Genomic DNA, 13580 nt, shown 5'->3' on the forward strand with positions numbered 1-13580 from the left:
TCTGTTTACATAAATTATATTCCCTCCGTTCCTAAATGTAAATCTTTTAAGCGATTTCACTATAGACTACATACGAAGCAAAATAAGTGAACCTATATTCTAAAAGGCGTCTATATACATCCGAATGTAGTCTCTATATAGTGGAATCTATAAAAGGATTTATATTTAGGAATGAAGGGAGAACTTGAGCATGAGTAGGTCAAGCCATTTTCGAAAGTGAACATGCTATTTTTTATTGGCCCAAAATCCACTCAAAACTATTACGGTTAAATGCAAGCCAACTCTAAAGCCCGATCTCTTATTCGAGTCAAACAGAGCTTACTTGTTTGATAACACCAGCTTAGCCTAGATCACCGGGACTTGACCGTTTTGCACCCCGAAGCCCTAACTAGGTGTACAGGTGACACCGGAAGCCCGAAGGCAGCACGTACGTACGTACATAGCTCGCTGGACGATTCTCCTACTTCGACTTGGTATCTAAAGTAGTATGGTAGAATAACGTCCGTGCATTGCAATAGGGTTATATTAATTTTAAAAATTCAATATTAATATTTTTATACATATCAAGTGTCATTGGCAACCTTTTTTACCATGAAATCATCACACACACACTCTTCCTCCCTCTTCTTCACTCTCTCTCCCCCTCTCCCTCCCCCTCTCCCTCTCTCTCTAACACACACACATATCCATTTTATTGGGTACGGGACCATAATCAATCTATTTCACACACACGCTAGTGCATAACAATATGGATTATGTGTATTATATTTACCACCACAGCTGAGGAAATTAATTTCACGTAAATCGACCAGCCACAGCTCCAAAAATACGCGGAGGAGGTGGCCTGGGTCGGCATCGGTGCCGTCCGGTGCGGGCCACGGGCCCGCTTCCAAGTGCGTCTGCACGCCGACCACCCATGCCGGGTCCTTCAAGTGCCGCTTCCACCGCACCAACTCCGAGGGCCACGGCCAGGGCCTGGGAAGCCGCCCTTCTTCGCCCCCTTCACCGGCCGCTGCCGACGCGGTGCCCCGGCACCCGGCCTCACCGTCCGGCACCGTCAAGACCCAGTGATGCAGCCCAAGCATCGGCCTCGAGAATCAAGAACGCTCGACAAACGGAGAGGGAAGGGAAGATCATAGGAAAAGAATTCTATAAGATCAGGTCTCACGCGAGACCCATTCTGATGGATGACACGTGGCAATCACAAATCACAAAGCATCCCCCATCCCCCCACTTAAAATCAGGGGGGAGAGATTATATGCTTTGTGATTTGTGAATGCCACGTGTCATCCATCAGGACGGGTCTCACCTGCTAACCGTAAGACCTGGTCTCATATAATTTTTTTCCAAGATCATATACATGTCATAAGAAAGGGAGTTTATTTACTGCTCCCTCGATGTATTGTTTCCTTTGTTTGGAGATTGATTACCATCCGCGAGTTAAGGTAAAGTTAATGTGATTGAGCGATTTTTCTGAAAATCAATTATTTAAGATAAGGTTAATGTGATTGAGTGATTTAAGGTAAGGTTAATTAATTTAGATTTGATATTTAGATATTGTTCATGATTGATGCTACATTACTAAATAACTTGCGCCAGTATGGAAAGTACTCATCTGTTCAAATTTCTTTCGTTGTGTGAGAGGATGACGCAAAAATAAACCGATGAAGTGGGGGGCAGGGACGAAAAAATCTACAAAAAAACCCAGCAAAGATGGGAGGAGGTACTAAAAAAAACCATGCAAGGTGGGACGAAAACCCCCTGAAAATGAGACTACCAACTGCTTCATTGGAAGTAGAAATTAATAGGTTCTCCTTGAGAAAATAGCTTACAAATATGGCCAGGTTTTTTTCAAGCTTTCTATACGTATAAACAAGGCCCGCTCACCCATTGCCCTTGTCGTCTGCCGACTCTGCCATGGGAAACATCATCACTTTCGGGGAGAGGGCTGGTTGACGTGCCTGACGGAGGCCGACACCGGTGCACACAATTTCAAGGTGACAAACTACTCGCAGCTAGCTCGAAGACGTTCATCGTCGGCGGCTATAACTGGTGCATCGATTTCTACCCTGACGCATCCGTTGGCCACGCGTTTGCCCAACTGTCTCTCAAAGGAAGTGTGGGAGTCCTGGATATTAGAGGGTCTTCGGACAGCCGGACTATCTCCATTGGCCGGACTGTTAGACTATGAAGATACAAGATTGAAGACTTCGACTCATGTCCGGATGGGACTCTACTTGGCATGGAAGGCAAGCTAGGCAATACGTATATGGATATCTCCTCCTTTGTAACCGACCTTGTGTAACCCTAGCCCTCTCCAGTGTCTATATAAACCAAGGGTTTTAGTCCGTATGACAACAATCACAACATACAATTATACCATAGGCTAGCTTCTAGGGTTTAGCCTCTCTGATCTCGTGGTAGATCTACTCTTGTACTACACATATCTTCAATATTAATCAAGCAGGACGTAGGGTTTTACCTCCATCAAGAGGGCCCGAACCTGGGTAAAACATCGTGTCCCTTGCCTCCTGTTACCATCCGGCCTATACGCACAGTTCGGGCCCCCCTACCCGAGATCCGCCGGTTTTGACACCGACATTGGTGCTTTCATTGAGAGTTCCTCTGTGTCATCGCCGTTAGCCTTGATGGCTCCTACTATCATCGATAGCGATGCGGTCCAGGGTGAGACTTTTCTCCCCGGACAGATCTTCGTATTCGGTGGCTTCGCACTGCGGGTTAATTCGCTTGGCGATCTGGAGCTGATTGAAAGCCACGCCCCTGACCATTAGGTCAGATTTGGAAGTTTGAATTACACGGCCAACATCCGTGGGGACTTGATCTTCGACGGATTCAAGCCACAGCCGGGCGCGCCGCACTGTCGCGATGGGTATTACCTAGCTCTGCCACCGGACGGTACCCCAAAGGCCGCGCCCGCATCAGCTCCGACCCTTAGCTCGGAGCCAACTGCGCCAATCGAAGACGGGTGGCTAGACACCGCCTCAGGGGCTGCAGTCTCGACGGCGATCGAGCCAAACACCAGCATAATCCTCTGCGCAGCCCGTGACTCTCTTCCGGACCCCAAACCATCCGCGCCCCTGCCAATCGAATCCGATTGGGCGCCGATCATGTAATTCACCGCCGCGGATATCTTTCAGCGCTCGCCCTTCAGCGACATTCTGAATTCACTAAGGTCTCTCTCTTTGTGAGGAGAGCCCTGGCCGGATTATGGCCACCAGGATTGGGATGCGGACGACGAAGAAATTCGACGCCTACCCACCACCCACTTAATAGCCACTATCGATGACTCAACCGACATGCTCGACTTCGACTCCGCAGACATCGATGGTATGGACAACGATGCGGGAGGCGAAGAGGAACCACCGCCCACAGGGCGCTGGACGTCCACTTCATCATATGACGTATACATGGTGGAGACACCAAAAGAAGACCATGACGAGGAACGGAAGGACGCACCGAAGGCTTGTTCCCTCGAGAAGCAGTCAAAGCGGCGGCGCAAGCGCCGCCCCAAATTCCGCCTCGCCCCAAATCACACAGACCCAGCGTTGGAGCAGGGCGAACCACTGCCGGACCACGGCAATACGGAGAATCAAACCAAACAAACCAATTCTGTCAAAGATAATAGTCTGGACGACACAACGCCGGACAGGCACCCGGAGCAGCAGAATGCCTGTCAAAGGCCTGTTGCCAGCGTGAAGAGTTTGAAAAAGCAGAGGCAAAGGCTCAAGGCTGCGCATGACACACTCCAAATCAGATGGAGTAAAGTACTCAACACAGCAGCGAAGTACGGCGACAATCGCCCCACCAAGAGCTACCCAAAGTGGAAGGTGCTACCTGAATTCGATGAGGAGGCCTCAGACCCCTCACAACCAAAAATCAAAACAGCCACCTGGCCGGATAGACGACCTCACGGCCAACATAGAGCGGCAAACAATGCCACTCACAAGACAATACGCGATTCACGCGAGGGATTGCACCAAAAGGACAGCGCAACCAGATCCATCTATGGACCACGCAAGCGCGCCCCAACATACGATATAACACAACAAACATCCGAACAACACGGTACACCCAGATACAAGGGTGCCGCATGTTGGAAATATGCCCTAGAGGCAATAATGTATTGGTTATTATTATATTTCCTTGTTCATGATAATCGTTTATTATCCATGCTATAATTGTATTGATAGGAAACTTAGATACATGTGTGGATACATAGACAACAACATGTCCCTAGTAAGCCTCTAGTTGACTAGCTCGTTGATCAATAGATGGTTACGGTTTCCTGACCATGGACATTGAATGTCATTGATAACGGGATCACATCATTAGGAGAATGATGTGATGGACAAGACCCAATCCTAAGCCTAGCACAAAGGTCGTATAGTTCGTATGCTAAAGCTTTTCTAATGTCAAGTATCATTTCCTTAGACCATGAGATTGTGCAACTCCCGGGTACCGTAGGAATGCTTTGGGTGTATCAAACGTCACAACGTAACTGGGTGACTATAAAGGTGCACTACAGGTATCTCCGAAAGTGTCTGTTGGGTTGGCACGAATCGAGACTGGGATTTGTCACTCCGTGTAAGCGGAGAGGTATCTCTGGGCCCACTCGGTAGGACATCATCATATGCGCAATGTGACCAAGGAGTTGATCACGGGATGATGTGTTACGGAACGAGTAAAGAGACTTGCCGGTAACGAGATTGAACAAGGTATAGGGATACCGACGATCGAATCTCGGGCAAGTACAATACCGCTAGATAAAGGGAATTGTATACGTGATTGATTAAGTCCTTGACATCATGGTTCATCCGATGAGATCATCGTGGAACATGTGGGAGCCATCATGGGTATCCAGATCGCGCTGTTGGTTAATGACCGGAGAACGTCTCGGTCATGTCTGCATGTCTCCCGAACCCGTAGGGTCTACACACTTAAGGTTCGATGACGCTAGGGTTATAAAGGAAGCTTGTATGTGGTACCGAATGTTGTTCGGAGTCCCGGATGAGATCCCGGACGTCACGAGGAGTTCCGGAATGGTCCGGAGGTAAAGATTTATATATATGAAGTCCTGTTTCGGCAATCGGGACAAGTTTCGGGGTCATCGGTATTGTACCGGGACCACCGGAAGGGTCCCGGGGGCCCACCGGGTGGGGCCACCTACCCCGGGGGCCACATGGGCTGTAGGGGGTGCGCCTTGGCCTACATGGGCCAAGGGCACCAGCCCCAGGAGGCCCATGCGCCTGGGAAAACCCTAAAGGAAGAGTCCCAGCAGGGGAAGGCACCTCCTAGGTGCCTTGGGGGGGAGGACTCCTCCCCTGGCCGCCGCCCCCTTGGAGATTGGATCTCCTAGGGGCTGGCGCACCCCCCCTTGGTATCCCTATATATAGTGGGGTAGGAGGGCCTCTCAAACACACCTTTTGCCTTTGGTGCAGCCCCTCCCTCTCTCCCAAGTTCTTCTCCTCTTCTGCGGTGCTTGGCGAAGCCCTGCAGGATTGCCACGCTCCTCCATCACCACCACGCCGTTGTGCTGCTGCTGGATGGAGTCTTCCTCAACCTCTCCCTCTCTCCTTGCTAGATCAAGGCATGGGAGACGTCACCGGGCTGTACGTGTGTTGAACGCGGAGGTGCTGTCCGTTCGGGACTAGGATCATCGGTGATTTGAATCACGACGAGTACGACTACATCAACCCCGTTCACTTGAACGCTTCCACTTAGCGATCTACAAGGGTATGTAGATGCACTCTCCTTCCCCTCGTTTCTAGTTTCTCCATAGATAGATCTTGGTGACACGTAGGAAAATTTTGAATTTCTGCTATGTTCCCCAACTGTGGTATCAGAGCTAGGTCTATGCGTAGATTCTATGCACGAGTAGAACACAAAGTAGTTGTGGGCGTTGATTTTGTTCAATATGCTTGCCGTTACTAGTCTTATCTTGATTCGGCGGCATCGTGGGATGAAGCGGCCCGGACCGACCTTACACGTACTCTTACGTGAGACTGGTTCCACCGACTGACATGCACTAGATGCATAAGGTGGCTAGCGGGTGTCTGTCTCTCCTACTTTAGTCGGATCGGATTCGATGAAAAGGGTCCTTATGAAGGGTAAATAGCAATTGGCATATCATGTTGTGGTTTTGCGTAGGTAAGAAATGTTCTTGCTAGAAACCCATAGCAGCCACGTAAAACATGCAAACAACAATTAGAGGACGTCTAACTTGTTTTTGCAGGGTATGCTATGTGATGTGATATGGCCAAAAGGATGTGATGAATGATATATGTGATGTATGAGATTGATCATGTTCTTGTCAAGGGAATCACGACTTGCATGTCAATGACGAGACAACTTCAAGAAGACACGATGATGGAGATCATGATGATGGAGATCATGGTGTCATACCGGTGACAAGATGATCATGGAGCCCCAAGATGGAGATCAAAGGAGCTATATGATATTGGCCATATCATGTCACTATTATTTGATTGCATATGATGTTTATCATACTTATACATCTTATTTGCTTAGAACGACGGTAGTAAATAAGATGATCCCTTACAACAATTTCAAGAAGTGTTCTCCCCTAACTGTGCACCGTTGCTACAGTTCATCGTTTCTAAGCACCACGTGTTAATCGGGTGTGATGGATCCTTACATTCACATACAACGGGTGTAAGACAGTTTTACACATGCGAAAACACTTAGGGTTAACTTGACGAGCCTAGCATGTACAGACATGGCCTCGGAACACAGAAGACCGAAAGGTCGAGCATGAGTCGTATAGAAGATACGATCAACGATGTTCACCGACGTTGACTAGTCCGTCTCACGCACAGATCGGACACGGCCTAGTTGACTCGGATCATGTAATCACTTAGATGACTAGAGGGATGTCTATCTAAGTGGGAGTTCATAAGATGAACTTAATTATCCTGAACATAGTCAAAAAGGATTTTGCAAATTATGTCGTAGCTCGCGTTTCAGTTCTACTGTTTAGATATGTTCCTAGAGAAAAATTAGTTGAAAGTTGATAGTAGCAATAATGCAGACTAGGTCCGTAAACTGAGGATTGTCCTCATTGCTTCATAGAAGGCTTATGTCCTTAATGCACCGCTCAGTGTGCTGAACCTCGAACGTTGTCTGTGGATGTTGCGAACATCTGACATACACATTTTGATAACTACGTGATAGTTCAGTTAAACGGTTTAGAGTTGAGGCACCAAAGACATTTTTGAAACGTCGCGAAACATATGAGATGTTTTGAGGGCTGAAATTGGGATTTCAAGCTCGTGCCCACGTCAAGAGGTATAAGACCTCCGACGATTTTCTTAGCCTGCAAACTAAGGGAGAAAAGCTCAATTGTTGAGCTTGTGCTCAGATTGTCTGAGTACAACAATCATTTGAATCGAGTGGGAGTTAATCTTCCAGATAAGATAGTGATGTTTCTCCGAAGTCATTACCACCAAGCTGCTAGAGCTTCGTGATGAACTATAATATATCAGGGACATATATGATGATCCTTGAGATATTCGCGATGTTTGACACCACAAAAGTAGAAATCAAGAAGGAGCATCAATCGTTGATGGTTGGTTAAACCACTAGTTTCAAGAAGGGCAAGGGAAAGAAGGGATACTTCATGAAACGGCAATTCAACTGCTGCTCTAGTGAAGAGACCCAAGGTTGAACCCAAACCCGAGACTAAGTGCTTCTGTAATAAGGGGAACAGCCACTGGAGCAGAATTACCCTAGATACTTGGTAGATTAGAAGGCTGGCAAGGTCGATAGAAGTATATTGGATATACATTGTGTTGATGTGTACTTTACTAGTACTCCTAGTAGCACCAGGGTATTAGATACCGGTTCGGTTGCTAAGTGTTAGTAACTCGAAATAAAAGCTACAGAATAAACGGAGACTAGCTAAAGGTGAGCTGACGATATGTGTTGGAAGTGTTTCCAATGTTGATATGATCAAGCATCGCAAGCTCCCTCTACCATCGAGCTTGGTGTTTGCGTTGAGCATAGACATGATTGGATTATGTCTATCGCGATACGGTTATTCATTTAAGGAGAATAATGGTTACTCTGTTTATTTGAATAATACCTTCAATGGTCTTATGCCTGAAATGAATGGTTTATTGAATCTCGATCGTAGTGATACACATGTTCATGCCAAAAGATAGTAATGATAGTACCACCCACTTGTGGCACTGCCACGTAAGTCATATCGGTATAAAACGCATGAAGAAGCTCCATGTTCATGGATCTTTGGGCTCACTCGTTTTTGAAAAGTTTGAGACATGCGAACCATGTCTATTGGTGTATATGCATGAAGAAACTCCATGCAAATGGACCATTTGAACTCACTTGATCTTGAATCACTTGAGACATGCAAATCATACCACATGGGCGAGATGACTGAAAGCCTCGGTTTCAGTAAAATGGAACTAGAAAGCAACTTGTTGGAAGTAATACATTTTGATGTGTGCAGTCCAATGAGTGCTGAGGCATGTAGTGGATATCCTTATGTTTTTACTTCACAGATAATTTGAGTAGATGTTGAGTATATTTACTTGATGAATCACGAGTCTGAATTATTGAAAGGTTCAAGTAATTTCAGGGTGAAGTTGAAAGATCGTCGTGACAAGAGGATAAAATATCTATGATATGATCATAGAGATGAATATCTGAATTACGAGTTTGGCACAGAATTAAGACATTGTGGAAATTGTTTCACAACTAATACAGCCTGGAACACCATAGTGTGATGATGTGTCCGAACATCATAACTGCACCCTATTAGATATGATGCATACCGTGATGTCTCTTATCAAATTACCACGATAGTTTATGGGTTAGGCATTAGAGACAACCACATTCACTTTAAAAGGGGCACCACGTAATTCCAATGAGATGACACCGTATGAACTATGGTTTAGAGAAACCTAAGCTGTCATTTCTTAGAAGTTTGGGGCTGCGACGCTTATGTGAAAAAGTTTCAGGCTGATAAGCTCGAACCCAAAGTGGATAAATGCATCTTCATAGGACACCCAAAATAGTTGGGTATACCTCCTGTCTCAGATCCGAAAGCAATAAGGGATTGTTTCAAGAATCGAGTCCTTTCTCGAGGAAAAGTTTCTCTCGAAAGAATTGAGTGGGAGGATGGTGGAGACTTGATGAGGTTATTAAACCGTTACTTCAACTAGTGTATAGTAGGGCACAAAGAGTTGTTCCTGTGGCACCTACACCAATTGAAGTGGAAGCTTATGATATTGATCATGAGACTTCGGATCAAGTCACTCCAAAACCTCGTAGGATGACAAGGATGCGTACTACTTCAGAGTGGTACGTAATCCTGTCTTGGAAGTCATGTTGCTAGACAACAATGAACCTACGAGCTATGGAGAAGTGATGGTGGGCCCGGATTCCGATAAATGGCTCGAGGCCATAAAATCCGAGATAGGATCCATGTATGAAAACAAAGTGTAGACTTTGGCAGAACGATTCGATGGTCGTAAGGCTGTTGAGTACAGATGGATTTTAAAAGGAAGACGGACAATGATGGTAAATGTCACCATTAAGAAAGCTCGACTTGTCGTTAAGATGTTTTCCGACAAGTTCAAGGAGTTGACTACGATGAGACTTTCTCACTCGTAGCGATGCTAAGAGTCTGTTGGAATTATATTAGCGATTACTGCATTATTTATGAAATCTTGCAGATAGGATGTCAAAACATTGTTTCCTCGACAATTTTCTTGAGGAAAGGTTGTATGTGATATAAGCGGAAGGTTTTGTCAATCCTGAAAGATGCTAATAAGTATGCAAAACTCCAGCAATCCTTCTGAGGACTGGAGTAAGCATCTTGGAGTTGGAATGTATGCTTTGATGAGATGATCAAAGATTTTGGGTTTATACAAAGTTTATGGGAAACTTGTATTTCCAAAGAAGTGAGTGGGAGCACTATAGAATTTCTGATGAGTATATGTTATGGATCAGAAATGATGTAGAATTTCTGGAAAGCATATAGGGTTATTTGGAAAGTGTTTTCAATGGAAAGCCTGGATTAAGCTACCTGAACATTGAGCATCAAGATCTATAAGGATAGATCAAAAAATGCTTAATGGTACTTTCAAATGAGCACATACCTTGACATGATCTTGAAGGTGTTCAAGATGGATCAGTCAAAGAAGGAGTTCTTGCCTGAGTTGTAAGGTATGAAGTTAAGACTTAAAGCTCGACCACGGCAGAATAGAGAGAAAAGACGAAGGTCGTCCCCTATGCTTAAGATGTAGGCTCTACAGTATGCTATGCTGTGTACCGCACCTGAAGTGTGCCTTGCCATGAGTCAGACAAGGGGTACAAGAGTGATCCAAGAATGGATCACAGTACAGCGGTCAAAGTTATCCTTAGTAACTAGTGGACTAAGGAATTTTTCTCGATTATGGAGGTGGTAAAAGAGTTCATCGTAAAGGGTTACGTCGATGCAAGCTTAACACCTATCCGGATAGCTCCGATAGAGATACCGGATACGTATAATGGAGCAACAATTTAGAATAACTCCAAGTAGAACAGTTATTTGGAATAGCTCCAAATAGAACGTGGTAGCTACATCTAGGAGATGACATAGAGATTTGTAAAGCACACACGGATCTGAAAGGTTCAGACCCGTTGACTAAAACCTCTCTCACAAGCATAATGATCAAACCTAGAACTCATTGAGTGTTAATCACATAGTGATGTGAACTAGACTACTGACTCTAGTAAACTCTTGAGTGTTAGTCACATGGCGATGTGACCTGTGAGTGTTAATCACATGGCGATGTGAACTAGATTATTGACTCTAGTGCAAGTGGGAGACTGTTGGAAATATGCCCTAGAGGCAATAATAAATTGGTTATTATTATATTTCCTTGTTCATGATAATCGTTTATTATCCATGCTATAATTGTATTGATAGGAAACTCAGATACATGTGTGGATACATAGACAACACCATGTCCCTAGTAAGCCTCTAGTTGACTAGCTCGTTGATCAATAGATGGTTACGGTTTCCTGACCATGGACATTGAATGTCATTGATAACGGGATCACATCATTAGGAGAATGATGTGATGGACAAGACCCAATCCTAAGCCTAGCACAAAGGTCGTATAGTTCGTATGCTAAAGCTTTTCTAATGTCAAGTATCATTTCCTTAGACCATGAGATTGTGCAACTCCCGGGTACCGTAGGAATGCTTTGGGTGTATCAAACGTCACAACGTAACTGGGTGACTATAAAGGTGCACTACAGGTATCTCCGAAAGTGTCTGTTGGGTTGGCACGAATCGAGACTGGGATTTGTCACTCCGTGTAAGCGGAGAGGTATCTCTAGGCCCACTCGGTAGGACATCATCATATGCGCAATGTGACCAAGGAGTTGATCACGGGATGATGTGTTACGGAACGAGTAAAGAGACTTGCCGGTAACGAGATTGAACAAGGTATAGGGATACCGACGATCGAATCTCGGGCAAGTACAATACCGCTAGACAAAGGGAATTGTATACGGGATTGATTAAGTCCTTGACATCGTGGTTCATCCGATGAGATCATCGTGGAACATGTGGGAGCCATCATGGGTATCCAGATCGCGCTGTTGGTTAATGACCGGAGAACGTCTCGGTCATGTCTGCATGTCTCCCGAACCCGTAGGGTCTACACACTTAAGGTTCGATGACGCTAGGGTTATAAAGGAAGGTTGTATGTGGTTACCGAATGTTGTTCGGAGTCCCGGATGAGATCCCGGACGTCATGAGGAGTTCTGGAATGGTCCGGAGGTAAAGATTTATATATAGGAAGTCCTGTTTCGGCCATCGGGACAAGTTTCGGGGTCATCGGTATTGTACCGGGACCACCGGAGGTCCCGGGAGCCCACCGGGTGGGGCCACCTACCCCGGGGGCCACATGGGCTGTAGGGGGTGCGCCTTTGCCTACATGGGCCAAGGGCACCAGCCCCGAGAGGCCCATGCGCCTGGGGAAACCCTAAAGGAAGAGTCCCAGCAGGGGAAGTCACCTCCTAGGTGCCTTGGGGGGGGAGGACTCCTCCCCTGGCCGCCGCCCCCTTGGAAATTGGATCTCCTAGGGGCTGGCATACCCCCCCTTGGGATCCCTATATATAGTGGGGTAGGAGGGCCTCTCGAACACACCTTTTGCCTTTGGTGCAGCCCCTCCCTCTCTCCCAAGTTCTTCTCCTCTTCTGCGGTGCTTGGCGAAGCCCTGCAGGATTGCCACGCTCCTCCATCACCACCACGCCGTTGTGCTGCTGCTGGATGGAGTCTTCCTCAACCTCTTCCTCTCTCCTTGCTGGATCAAGGCATGGGAGACGTCACCGGGCTGTACGTGTGTTGAACGCGGAGGTGCTGTCCATTCGGCACTAGGATCATCGGTGATTTGAATCACGACGAGTACGACTCCATCAACCCCGTTCACTTGAACGCTTCCGCTTAGCGATCTACAAGGGTATGTAGATGCACTCTCCTTCCCCTCGTTGCTAGTTTCTCCATAGATAGATCTTGGTGACACGTAGGAAAATTTTGAATTTCTGCTACGTTCCCCAACACCGCACCCCCCCTATATTTCACCAATGAGGTGCTGGATCATGAATTTCTAGAGGGATTCAAACCTGTAAACATAGAGGCATACGACGGAACAACAGACCCTGGGGGTCTGGATCGAGGACTATATCCTCCACATCCATATGGCGCGAGGAGATGATCTCCACGCCATCAAGTACTTACCACTCAAACTCAAAGGGCCAGCTCTTCACTGGCTTAAAGGCCTCCCCAAAAACTCCATTGGAAGCTGGGCAGAGCTCGAAGACGCTTTTCGGGCAAACTTTCAAGGGACTTATGTCCGACCTCCGGACGCGGATGATTTGAGTCATATAACTCAACAGCCTGGAGAGTCAGCCCGAAAGCTTTGAAACATGTTTCTTACTAAAAAGAACCAAATTGTCGACTGTCCGGACGCCGAAGCCTTGGCCGCTTTTAAGCACAGCGTCCGTGACGAATGGCTTGCCCGACACCTCGGCCAAGAAAAACTGAGAACAATGGCAGCATTAACAAGCCTCATGACCCGCTTTTGCGCAGGTGAGGACAGCTGGCTAGCCCGATGCAGCACCAGCGACCCCAGTACATCTGAAGTTAGAGATGAAAACGGGAAATCACGGCGCAACAGCAATAACAAACGCCGGAATAAAGGAGACAACACGAAGAGCACGATAGTAAACGCCGGATTCAAAAGCTCTCGGCCAGGTCAGCAAAAGCCGCCCTCTAAAGGCGCCAGAGACGAACTGTCCAGCCTAAACAAAATTCTGGACCAAATATGTCAGGTCCATAGCACCCTTGGAAAGCCAGCCAATCATACCCACAGAGAATGTTGGGTCTTCAAGCAGTCCGGCAAGCTCAACGCCGTACACAAGGGGGAAGATACACCAAGCGAAGATGAGGATGAGCCTCTCAAGGAAGACACTGGGGAACAAAAGAAATTTCCACCAGAAGTCAAAACAGTAAACGTGTTACA

The sequence above is a fragment of the Triticum urartu genome, chromosome 2A, assembly GCF_056163025.1.
Source record: "Triticum urartu cultivar PI428250 chromosome 2A, HENAU_Tu73, whole genome shotgun sequence".
Lineage (NCBI taxonomy): Eukaryota > Viridiplantae > Streptophyta > Magnoliopsida > Poales > Poaceae > Triticum > Triticum urartu.